The sequence below is a fragment of the Ailuropoda melanoleuca genome, chromosome 2 (genome assembly GCF_002007445.2).
Source record: "Ailuropoda melanoleuca isolate Jingjing chromosome 2, ASM200744v2, whole genome shotgun sequence".
NCBI lineage: Eukaryota > Metazoa > Chordata > Mammalia > Carnivora > Ursidae > Ailuropoda > Ailuropoda melanoleuca.
Window position 1 is genome coordinate 173,319,565 of NC_048219.1, and position 12,297 is coordinate 173,331,861.

The 12,297-nt window shown below is 34.5% G+C and overlaps 1 protein-coding gene across 6 annotated transcripts in view; it reads right to left on the reverse strand.

The window, feature by feature from the left end:
* Positions 1-12,297, reverse strand: part of KANSL1L (KAT8 regulatory NSL complex subunit 1 like) — a 162,674-nt gene that overhangs the window by 86,861 nt on the left and 63,516 nt on the right. The window lies entirely within an intron of this gene.

Sequence of the window (12,297 nt, forward strand, 5' to 3'; positions counted from 1 at the left end):
GGTGGGAATGCAAGTTAGTACAGCCACTTTGGAAAACAGTGTGGAGGTCCCTTAAAAAGTTAAAAATTGAGCTACCCTATGACCCAGCCATTGCACTACTGGGTATTTACCCCAAAGATACAGATATAGTGAAGAGAAGGGCCATATGCACCCCAATGTTCATAGCAGCATTGTCCACAATAGCTAAATCGTGGAAGGAGCCGAGATGCCCTTCAACAGATGATTGGATTAAGAAATTGTGGTCCATACATACAATGGAATATTACTCAGCTATCAGAAAGAACGAGTTCTCAACTTTCGCTGCAACATGGATGGCACTGGAGGAGATAATGCTAAATGAAATAAGTCAAGCAGAGAAAGACAATTATCATATGATTTCTTTCATCTATGGAACATAAGAACTAGGAAGATCGGTAGGGGAAGAAAGGGATAAAGAAAGGGGGTGTAATCAGAAGGGGAATGAAGCATGAGAGACTATGGACTATGAGAAACAAACTGAGGGCTTCAGAAGGGAGGGGGGTGGGGGAATGGGATAGGCTGGTGATGGGTAGAAAGGAGGGCACGTATTGCATGGTGCACTGGGTGTTATAGGCAACTAATGAATCATTGAAATTTACATCAGAAACCAGGTATGTACTGTATGGTGACTAACATAATAAAAAATTAAAAAAAAAAAAAGAAAGTTTGAAATGTAGACTTTCTATTTTACTGATTATAATTACTACTTTTCATTTTAAAAGAAAATTTGAACATAACATTAGAAAATATTTTTCTAAATACATCATCTAATCAGAAATGCAGTTTTCATTAACATTTTGATTTACATCCTTCAAGTATTTTTTCTATGAAATGGTACTATACAATTTTAGTATCTTGATTTTTCCAGTTAACATTCCAAAAGAAGCATATCACCATATGATTTTTTTAACACTTACATGATACTCCATCCTGTGGTTGTATCACAATCTAATGAACATTTCTTCTAATATTAGGTTTTAGACTTACAGGTACAAAGGGGAAAGAAAAGTTTTTACAAAAGAAAACAACTCCTACTGGCATTACTTTAAAAACACAGCTGGGAAATTTATTTCCTTATTCATGTCACACATCTAGCTAATATAATAATTAATATCATTCCCACTGAACCCAAAATTATATTGAAAATTTCAGCCTAGAATATGCAGCTAACAGTGTTTTCTTCTGAGAAGTGACTATTGAAGATATTATAAGGATGAAAGAATTACTTTCTATGTAATCAGTTTGCCAGTTTAACCGCAGTTTTTCAATTATGATACGCAATTAGAAAGAATCGTTATATTTCAAGAGATAATTACCATTAGTGGAAATAAATAGCATGGCAATGATTCGTTGGAATTTAATTTCATTTCATGTTCTGGGTCTCATTAAGGCAAAAAGAAACAACAACAATAAAAATCTAGATATTACTTCAAATAGAAATTCACTTTCTCAGAGATAATACCCCATGGGTTAAGCAAGGATCCATTTACAACATTTTATCTTCATTTTAGAGTACAAGATCTAAAAACTAATATATCTACGATGATAACATATAATGCTTCATTTGTTCCAAGACTCAATCTTTTCAGTTGCTCAGTTCCTGGTGACTCATCTTGGACCCTGCTGCCAAGATTAATAAAGCTAAAAAAACAATCCTAACTTCTGGGAGATACTGCCATTAAATAAGAGGTGGGGGATGGGAATCAATGAATAACAAGTGGGCAAACAGGTAGCCTGGAAAATCATTAAGCAGGTGGATTGACTTGAGACACTGTGAGAGAACAGTTCATGAGGGTATTATGAAAATTACCCTGAATGTATTTTTTAAATTATATCCAACAGTAAGCTCTGTGTGATCCCCTAAAATTAATATACAGAACAGGGGGCCAACTTTTAAAAATTCAAAACTTAAATTTCTTCTAACCTAACTATACACAGAAATTATGACACAATGTGATATAAAGCCAGAATATGTACGCTTTATTAGAAGAACTGTAATACTCCACCTATGAGATTACTTATCTGGCAACCCCAAGTATACAGAATAGGGATGAAATCACAAAAGCCTTTCAAATAACCAAAAACGTCACTGTTCATACACAAAAGTTCACTCCTGTTACTGTTAGGAGAGGCCTTCTTTCTTACTAGAAAACGTCTCTTTTTATAGTACAAATATTTCTACCACTTTGTTTATCTGATTTTCTATTCAAACATTAAATTAGATGAGATGAAGCAGAACTGCAGGAGAAAGCCACGAGAGCAATAATGAAAATATCAATCTATGGGGGAGAAAAGACAAATGAATACAAAATATTTTTTATGGAATCTCACGATCTGCAAGAAATCTTAAAAGACATTTCATTCATTCAACAAATGTCTAATTCATGCCCATGATGTGACACTCACTGATCTAGATGCTAGGAAAAGAGCAGTTATAAGTCAGACGAAAAAAGTTCCTGCTCTCATGGAGCTTATATTCTCATCCAGGAAGACAGATAATAAGCAACAAAACAAAACAAAGCAAAAATAATGTCATACTTGTCATTTCATTTAATCTTCACAACAATCCAGGAAGCAGACTGTTCTCGTTTGAACTGTAATTTAGAAAGCTGCCAAGAATACAATGCTACCAAATGTCAGAGTTGGGATTGATGTCAAATTTGTCTGATTCCAAAGGGATATTTTTAATTTTTAATTTTTTTCTTATTTTATTAATTTTTTTTTTAGAGAGAGAGAGAAAGAGAGTGCTTGCCAACAGGGATGGGTGGCAGCAGCGTCAGCAGAGAGGAAGAATCTCAAGCAGGCTCCATGGGGAGCGCAGAGCCTGACATGGGGCTCGATCTCATGACCCTAAAATCATGACCTGAGCCAAAATCAAGAATTGGATGCTTTACACACTGAGCCACCCAGGCGCCCCTCAAAGGAATATTATGTTTTTTTTTTTAATGTTTATTTTGAGAGTGAGCACGTGCGAGCATATGTATGAGCGGGAGAGGAGAGGGAGAGGATCTCAAGTAGACTCCACACTGAGGGTGGAGCCCTCCCTACACAGGGCTCAATCCCATGACCTGAGACCATGACCTGACGTGAAATCAAGAGTTAGACATTCAATTAGCTGAGCCCCCCAGGCCCCCCCTTTTTTTTTTTTTTTTAAGATTTACTTTTTTATTTGAGAGAGAGAGAGAGAGAATGGGTGGGGGGGGGAGGGAGAAGGAGAAGAGTCTTAGGCCAACTCTGCTCTGAGCTACAGAGCCCAACATGGGGCTTGATCTCATGACCCTGAGATCAGGACTTGGAGATCACAATCTGAGATGAAACCAAAAGTCGGATGCTTAACTGACTGCACCACCCAGGTGCCACCCAAAGGGATATTCTTAACAATGAGTTTTCTCATAGCACTTGATGAGGATTTAAAATTAGGCATTTATTTCTATGATTATTCGGTTGATGTCATTTTTCCCCACCCACACTCTATACCTTAAGTACAGAGACCACATCTGTTTTATTTCAGCATGTATCCCCACAGCCCAATCCAATGTCTGGCACACTGAAGTTACTCAGTAGGTATTTACTATTAAGTAAATTCTTTTACATATATACAGCTATTAATCTCCGTAGTCCCTGAGGATATGGCCACAATCACAAGCCTGAGTTATCAAAGAAAAACTGAATTAACTTCAGTACCATCCAAGAAAGGCAATATGTAATAAATTTTATTAAACAATTCTTGGTTTATATGAAAGTTTCTAGCACTTGAGTAGAATCCACATTCCTCCTACTGTTTGAGTTCCTCTTTCATAATAACTTCTAAATTATACTTTAAAGTTACTAAGACATGTTGAATAAAGTAATTTTCTCTATTCACTAAGTCTCTTGATTTGAACTAACATAAAATGATTACATCCAAAGCAAAACATAAGAGTCAAGTGATAAAAAGATACATTTTAGGCTGTTTTGAAATCTTTGCTTTTATTGTTCACTTGTTTAAAAAAAAATGAAATTCCTCAAAAATAAACATTTAATTGAAGAATATTAGTACTAGAAACTACTTTATAAAAATAAAGTAGTAAGTAGTTTCTAGTACTAATATAAATGTAGTACTAATATAAATGTATAGTTTCTACTACAAATATAAATGTATATTTGTGTCCCAGTAAATTTAAAAATAAAGAAATAAGATGTGAAGAGATTAACTGACTTGCCCAAGGTCACAAAACGTCTAAAACAAAAAGAATATATAAAAATGTATACTCTAGGGGCGCCTAGGTGGCACAGCGGTTAAGTGTCTGCCTTCGGCTCAGGGCGTGATCCTGGCGTTATGGGATCGAGCCCCACATCAGGCTCCTCTGCTCTGAGCCTGCTTCTTTCTCTCCCACTCCCCCTGCTTGTGTTCCCTCTCTCGCTGGTTGTCTCTCTCTGTCAAATAAATAAATAAAATCTTTAAAAAAAAAATGTATACTCTATACTCATAACCACAAGTTACCGTGAAACCACTAAATCATGAAAAACACCGTAATTGATTGAAAATGAATAGAAGTTACAACTGAGGGGGGCAGAGATTAAATGTCCCAAGATGGCCTTTTGAGGAGGTGTGTTTTATGTAATTTGAGAATAAAACCCAACACTGTTTTTACACTGAATTTTCAAGTGCTTGGTTTAATTACAGGGTTCCTTACCAACCAGGCAGACCAAAGGCAGGACAGCAACTTTATATCTCCCCAAAAGATATGATGGAGAAACAGGTGGTACCTCTGATTCCTTGTACCTATATGATGAATGTTCAGTAATAGCTGGCCCTACACAGGCTTTAAAATCCTTGTCTTTTTGAAGATTTTATTTATTTATTTGTCAGAGAGAGAGAGAGAAAGCATAAGCAGGGGGATTGGCAGGCAGAGGGAGAAGCAGGCTCCCCACTGAGCAAAGAGCCCAGTGTGGGACTTGATCCCAGGACCCTGGAATCATGACCTGAGCTGATGGCAGACACTTAACTGACTGAGCCACCCAGGCATCCCTTAAAATCCTCATCATAACTCAGGCCACTTGGAAGCACTTTTTTAAAAAAGGTAAGAATAGTTCTAAATCAATGACTAGTATAATGCCATAATATGAAAGAAATAAGAATGCCTACAATTTTAATATACATTCTTAAAATATACAGTTTTTACATAATATGTCCTTACATAAAAATATCAGTGGTTAACATTATTAGGCTGTTTCTTATGCCAGGCATTGTTAAAAAGAGTTCTGTATATAGTGTCTTATTTACTGCTCATATAATCATATACTATCTCCCAATATCTGATATGTCTACTGCAAGACATACATTTAACTCTCAGTCAATGATCTGTTCTGTGGCATGCTACATTTTAACAGACTAACATGTACTTTTTAAGACAGTATGATTGTAAAAGTTGGGTAAGAGTGGAAGCTGAGTAATGCCAAATGTTGGTTAAGCCTTGATAAAATTTTTGGAGCAGAGAGAATATAAATATTTAGACACCAAAATGACTTTTAAGAATTATACGGTAAATATATATTATTTATCATGGTAAATTACCAAATTTCCTATCACTTTTAAAAGTATCTTTTGTCTGTATCTACATTCTGTAACTTCCTATTTTTATACTGCTATTATTAGGTCTGACATTTGTATTAATTTACACATTTCAGCTGAGTATGCACCTCAAAATTCACAAGTACATATAAGAGTACTTTTCAGATCAGAGGAGACAATTAAAAATATACTACAGCTATAAATCTTTTCTTTAGCTATTCTTCGTTTCCCACATGTATGAATCCGTTCATTGAAAAAGACAGAACAAACATCCTAGATTAAGAAAGATATGACAGGGGCGCCTGGGTGGCTCGCGTCTGCCTTCGGCTCAGGGCGTGATCCTGGAGTTCTGGGATCTAGCCCCACATCGGACTCCTCTGCTGGGAGCCTGCTTCTTCCTCTCCCACTCCCCCTGCTTGTGTTCCCTCTCTCGCTGGCTGTCTCTCTGTGAAATAAATAAATAAAATCTTTAAAAAAAAGAAAGATATGACAGATAAAGAAAAGGGCAAGGTTCTAAAATAAAACTAGATCATTCTTTACACTAAATTTTAAAGTAACATGTTGAAATAAGATTTAATTGTTTCCCTTTCAACAAATTAAATATTATATTCCTTCTATCTTAAAATTTTGATAATCCATGATTACTATTTAAACAGTGTGCAACTAGTCAAATTTTGCTCACAGGTTTAGGATAATAATGCCATTTAATTTTTTTTTTTCCAAACCTATGGTGGCCACTGTGTTCTCTATTTTCCCTTTTTGAAGTATATAATTTGTACCCTATTTTTCTGAACTTTTTGATTGTGAAATGTAAGATACCCATACGTAAGTACATAAAATGCTTATCTTAGGTTTAACTTATAAATATGAAGCAATGCTTCACCTCCACTGTCCATAATCACCATTCAGGCCAAGAAATGGAATATTTTCTGCACCTATGAAGCCTCCTCCCCACCATGTGGACCTCCTCTTCATATTTAGCATAGAATGATAAAAAGTTAAATCACAATCAGTACTTTTACCAGAGTCCTGAATAACACAAGGACTTGAGAACAATTTAAAACCATTTGTCTTCCTCTTGACCTGTATGCTATTGTTGCCATGGACTTTTTTTTTTTTTTATAGCCCCACTAGACATGTTTTACTACTATTTGTTTAAATATACCCATATAATTATTTACTATTCCATTTGTCCTTAGTTCCCTCTTGCATCTCAAATTACTCAACTAGGATCATCACTTTCCAACTGTTTGAAACACACCCTTTATGGTTGTTATTATAATTAAAGTCTACTAGTGACCTACTCTTTAGTTTTGATTTGTCTGAAGACATTTGTGTTTCACACTCAGACTTTAAAGATGTTTTATCTGGGTATAGAATTTCTAGGCAGTTATTTCCTTTCAACACACTGAAGATACCAAACCAACTGTTTGAAACACACCCTTTATTGGTTGTTATTATAATTAAAGTCTACTAGTGACCTACTCTTTAGTTTTGATTTGTCTGAAGACATTTGTGTTTCACACTCAGACTTTAAAGATGTTTTATCTGGGTATAGAATTTCTAGGCAGTTATTTCCTTTCAACACACTGAAGATACCATTCCACTGTACTGTGGCTCTCATTACTACTCTTGATAAGTCAGCTATTAGTCGAACTGTTAAAGCGATGTCTTCTCCTTCCCCACCTCTGCTATTGCTTTTAGATATTCCATTTGTCTTTGTTCCATTCCCCCAGCACCCTCGCCACCCCCACCATTTCCTGTTTCTAAGGATCTTTTTATTTGTCCTGCGTAAGAATCTGGATCTGGCTTCCTGAATTTGGTGTCTTTCATCGGATCAGGTAATTTTTCAGTCAATATCTCTTCAAATATTGCTTCTGTTCCATTCTCTAGCTTCATTTAGGTCTCCAATTAAGTCTTATATTAGACCTACTCAATATATTCTCACATTTTTAAATGACTCTTCTTTATTTTCCATAGTTTTGTTTCTTTTCCTACAATCTAGAACTTTTCTTTTAATCTACCTTCTTCTATGTTACATGTTCTCTCTTCAATTGTGTCAATGTTGCCAAACTCAATACTTAGTTTTTAATGTCAGTATTTTTCAGAAGTTTTATTTGGACCTTTTTCAAATGTGCTATGTAACTTTTATAGCCTCTTCCCTGCAGATATTTTCAAGCCTATGTTCTATTTCTAAAATCAAAATAAGCACTATTTAAAAAAAAAATAATCACTGTTTGATAATTCCAGTATCTGAAACCTTTGTAATCTTTTTGCTACTATTTTCTCTTTATCCTTACTCTTATTGCTCTCCTCACACATCTGATTATATTTAACTGTGTGCTGATCACTGCCTTGAAAAATTATTCCTGAGAATTTTCTGGAGCTAAAAAAGACAATGCCTTCCTCCAGAGAAAAGCTACATTAGCCTCTGCCATCTACCTTGTAGTATCACCCATTCCAAAGCCATTTTAAACTAGGGATTCCCTGGATGACTCATTAATGCAAATTTGAACTGAAAATCCATGGTAAAGTCCCCACCATGGTCAGGCTATCTCAAAGACAGATAGATGTACTATATGGTAACTAAAATGTCGTAATTAAAAGAAAAAAAAAAAAAAAAGATAGGTTTTGTTTTCTGAGCAGCTGCTCTGCTCAGCACCAAGGTAACTCTCCCCATGGTGCCCTACATAGGAAAGGGGAAACAGTTTTCCCTCTGATGTACATTTATTCTGAGGCTGTAGCCCTTGGAGGAGGATCTCATTTCATCCTACCATAGACAAGGTTTTGATTTGTTTCGGCTTTGATTTATCTTCTTCTCACCCCACAAGCTATGAAAATTTCACCTGATTTTTTATTTGGCTTTGATTTCTCTTTCTTTTCCCACAAAGCTATCAAACCTCAATTTTGTCAGAGTTTGGCCTCAGACAAAAGTAGATGCTACGCTTTGCTGACTTTTCCGGTTTCTTGCTTTTTCTTAGCTTTTGGCTTAGAAATATTAACATTCACTAATTTCTTATTTTCAATATTAACGATAAAATATTCTTACTCAATCCAGCAATTCCATTTCTGGGTATATGCCCAAAAAATTAAAAGCAAGGACTCAAACGAAAAGAAAAAAAAAAAAAGGATTCAAACAGATATTTGTATACTCCTGTTCAAAGCACCGTTACTCACAATAGCCAAAAGGTGGCTATTCATATGTTCACCCACAGACCAATGAATAAACAAAATGTGGTCTATACACAGAATGGAATATTATTCATCTTAAAAAGGGAATGTTGACACATGCTATAATATGGATGAACCTTGATGACATTATGCAAAGTGAAATAACCTACTCACAAAAGGACAAATACTGTATGATTTTGCTTATATGAGATATCTAGAGTAGCTAAATTCATACAGACACAAAGTAGATCGGTGATTGCCAAGGAATGGGAAGAAGGAAGAATGGGTCCTTATTGTTTAATGGGTATGGAGTTTCAGTTTAGGAAGATGAAAACAGTTCTGAAGATGGATGATGGTGACTGTTGCACAACAATGTGAAAGTACTTAATGCACTAAACGTAAAAATGGCTAAAATGGTAAATTCTACATTATGTACATTTTGTCAGAATTTTAAAAGCTCTTATTCAAATGATTAATTTTCTTACCTTCACATTTACTTAAATACATAAAATGAATAGCATTTACATGCTTCATAGGCACATCTTCAGAAAGTGTTTTCTGATTGTCAAGTTTGAGTAACATTAACTAAGCCCTTACTCTTGAAAACCTTTGATTCTTAAAGATGTTTTCTTCATATATAATTACATGTGAAGAAAAAAATAAAAACATTGTTGGAAAAACACAAAGATATAAGAAATAAAACTTACTCTTTAACATTTAACTCCCTCATTTAACAGTTTACTCCCAGGAGCAAAAGGCTCATAAATAGATAAATTTCACCTTCCTTCAATACAGATATTTTTAAACCAAAACTTTTTCATTATTACTATAATATAAAATTGTGTTTCCAAGTAATTTTCAAAATCTCTGGTAATATTCTCAAATGTGAGTACCGTAAAATAATCTACTAAATTTACAGAATTTCACTATTATGTACTTGTTTATTTTACAAAAAGTTCAATTAGAGAATACTTTTAAATTCTTAATTAGTTTTACAAATATCAATTAAGCACTTTTGCAATATAGTTAAGGGGTTAAAAAAAAAAAAAAACGGTAACTTAGAAACCACAAAACATTCTCCAGGTGTGGGCTGCTCATGTTACAAAAAGAGGAGGGAAGGGTAGGGAAATGAAGGGAAGAGGCAATGTTTGATTTGGTCAATGTCTATCCTAACTCCTACAGCTTCCTTTCCCACTCCTAACTTGGCTACAATCACTTTATTTATTTTTTTTTTTTTTTAAAGATTTTATTTTTTATTTATTCGACAGAGATAGAGACAGCCAGCGAGAGAGGGAACACAAGCAGGGGGAGGGGGAGAGAGAAGCAGGCTCATAGCAGAAGAGCCTGATGTGGGGCCTCGATTCCATAACGCCGGGATCACGCCCTGAGCCGAAGGCAGACGCTTAACCGCTGTGCCACCCAGGCGCCCCGGCTACAATCACTTTATAAACAACTTTATCTACACCCATCTTAATCTCTGTCATGCCACTCTAAAGGACCAAGTATATTTCCACATTATATAAAATCCCTCCATAGCTTTATGATATACATTTTTACATTTACTATCTCTAGCTCTTTCCCTTCATTTTAATAGTTATATTTCTTCTATTTTAAAAACAAAAATCCCTTTCTTGACCTTGTACATCCATCTTATTATAGCCTTTACAGTCAGCAACCTTGAAAGTGTAATCTTGACTCCTCTCTTTTTCATCTCCAATTCTCTTAACAGCCCACTCTTACCTCTCTCCATCATGCCACTACACTGCTTGTGTTAAGGTCTCAATTTATAATAGGCAAAAACAGGAGACATTTTTCAGACCTCCCTTTAGCATCTGACACAGCCACCACAAATCCTCAAAATTTTCTACATTTCCTTCAAAGTTATTACTCTCTTATCTGCAAAATATTCCAGTTTCTATGGTTAAACAGACTTGTATATTATGATATATATTATATATATTATCATAAAGAGAATTTTTACAAAAATTTTAATGAAACCAGAAGTATCCCACAGTTTGTGGTAGCAAAACATTTTAAAACAGTTATTAAAGATAAAGTATACATTTTAAACAAAAACCCTAATATTCTGAATTTGTTCACAGTTTTTGGTGGGGGGGAGGTTGTGCGCAGAGGGAGAGAGAAAATCTTAAGCATGCTCCATGCCCAGCAATGAGCCCGAGGCAGGGCTCGATCTCATTACCTCACGACCCTGAGGATCATGACTGGAGCCAAAAGCAAGAGTCGGATGCTGAACTGACTGCACCACCCGGGCACCCTGCTCACCTTCTCTTTGATGAAAGGTAGCTATATTACATTTTCTAGCAAATGCCAGAAAATAAAATCTTTTCTTCAAAAGAAATATATTTTGACAACAAATGTGAAAATACTTTTGGAAAAAAAAATAAAAGTTTTTTGAAAGAACTCATTTATATAGAAAGCGTTTTGAAAAAATGTTGACTGCTGCCAAACATAAAATAAATTAGTAAAGTTAACAAATTAAAACAGTTACATATCCAGAATACTTCAAAAATTTGAACAAGTTTTTATCTCGTCTTAAATCTATCAAAGAATTTAAGTAGGTTTTAAACCTGTTATAAACTTTTTTTTCATTTCTCTCCTAACCCCCTGTCATAAACTCTCAAAAGTAACCTTCCAGTTAATTTGTAGGAACAAATACCTGACATCAGGAAAGATGGCAATTACTAGCAGATTTCAAGAAGAACCCCTGAACTATTAGTAAACAATTGAAAAAGTTTCATGTTAGTAAATAAAGCCAATGTTAACACCTCTTTCATGTGGAACCATGTATCTTTATGAGGTATCTTTTCAACAATGAAAGTTAATAAATCAGATATTCAAATAACTGTACACAATTCCTTCATTATTACATATTTTAAATAATTATATTTCACCTATGAGACTGTAAGCTAGTTAAAAGTGGAGACTTGTCTTCATCTTTGTAACCTAGAACTTTGACTATATGACATACAGCAAATAGGTATGCAATAAATACTGTGTGAATAACCAAAAATAAAGGCAAGTACATTAAAATGAAAATATGTACACAGATACACACTCATATATATATATATATATATATATGTAATAGTGTAATGCCTGATTAGGTAAACAAAATGTTACCTAAAATGGGCTTGACTCAAATCACAATGTTTCCATTCCAATTTAATGGTATTTAATGGCTCAACTTACAATTATGACTTCCTTTTTTCTTAAATTATGATTTTCTCAATTAGCATATGTTCTCCTAAATGAAGATATTGGAGTTGCCCTATACAACATGTGAGATCTTTGCTTTCAAAGTGAATCATCAGTGATATAAGGAATGAATATATAAAATCAACAAACAGTAAATCAAAACCAATAGAAGAACATTTTCTGTGACAGAACTATGAATAAATGACCTGATACAAATGAAACAGTGAAAGTATTAAAAATTAGATTTTCAAAATAACAAATTAGAAATAAAACCCAAATAACATTATATTTATTTTAGGGCTCAGTTTATATCAACTAATCTCACGAAGAATGTGATG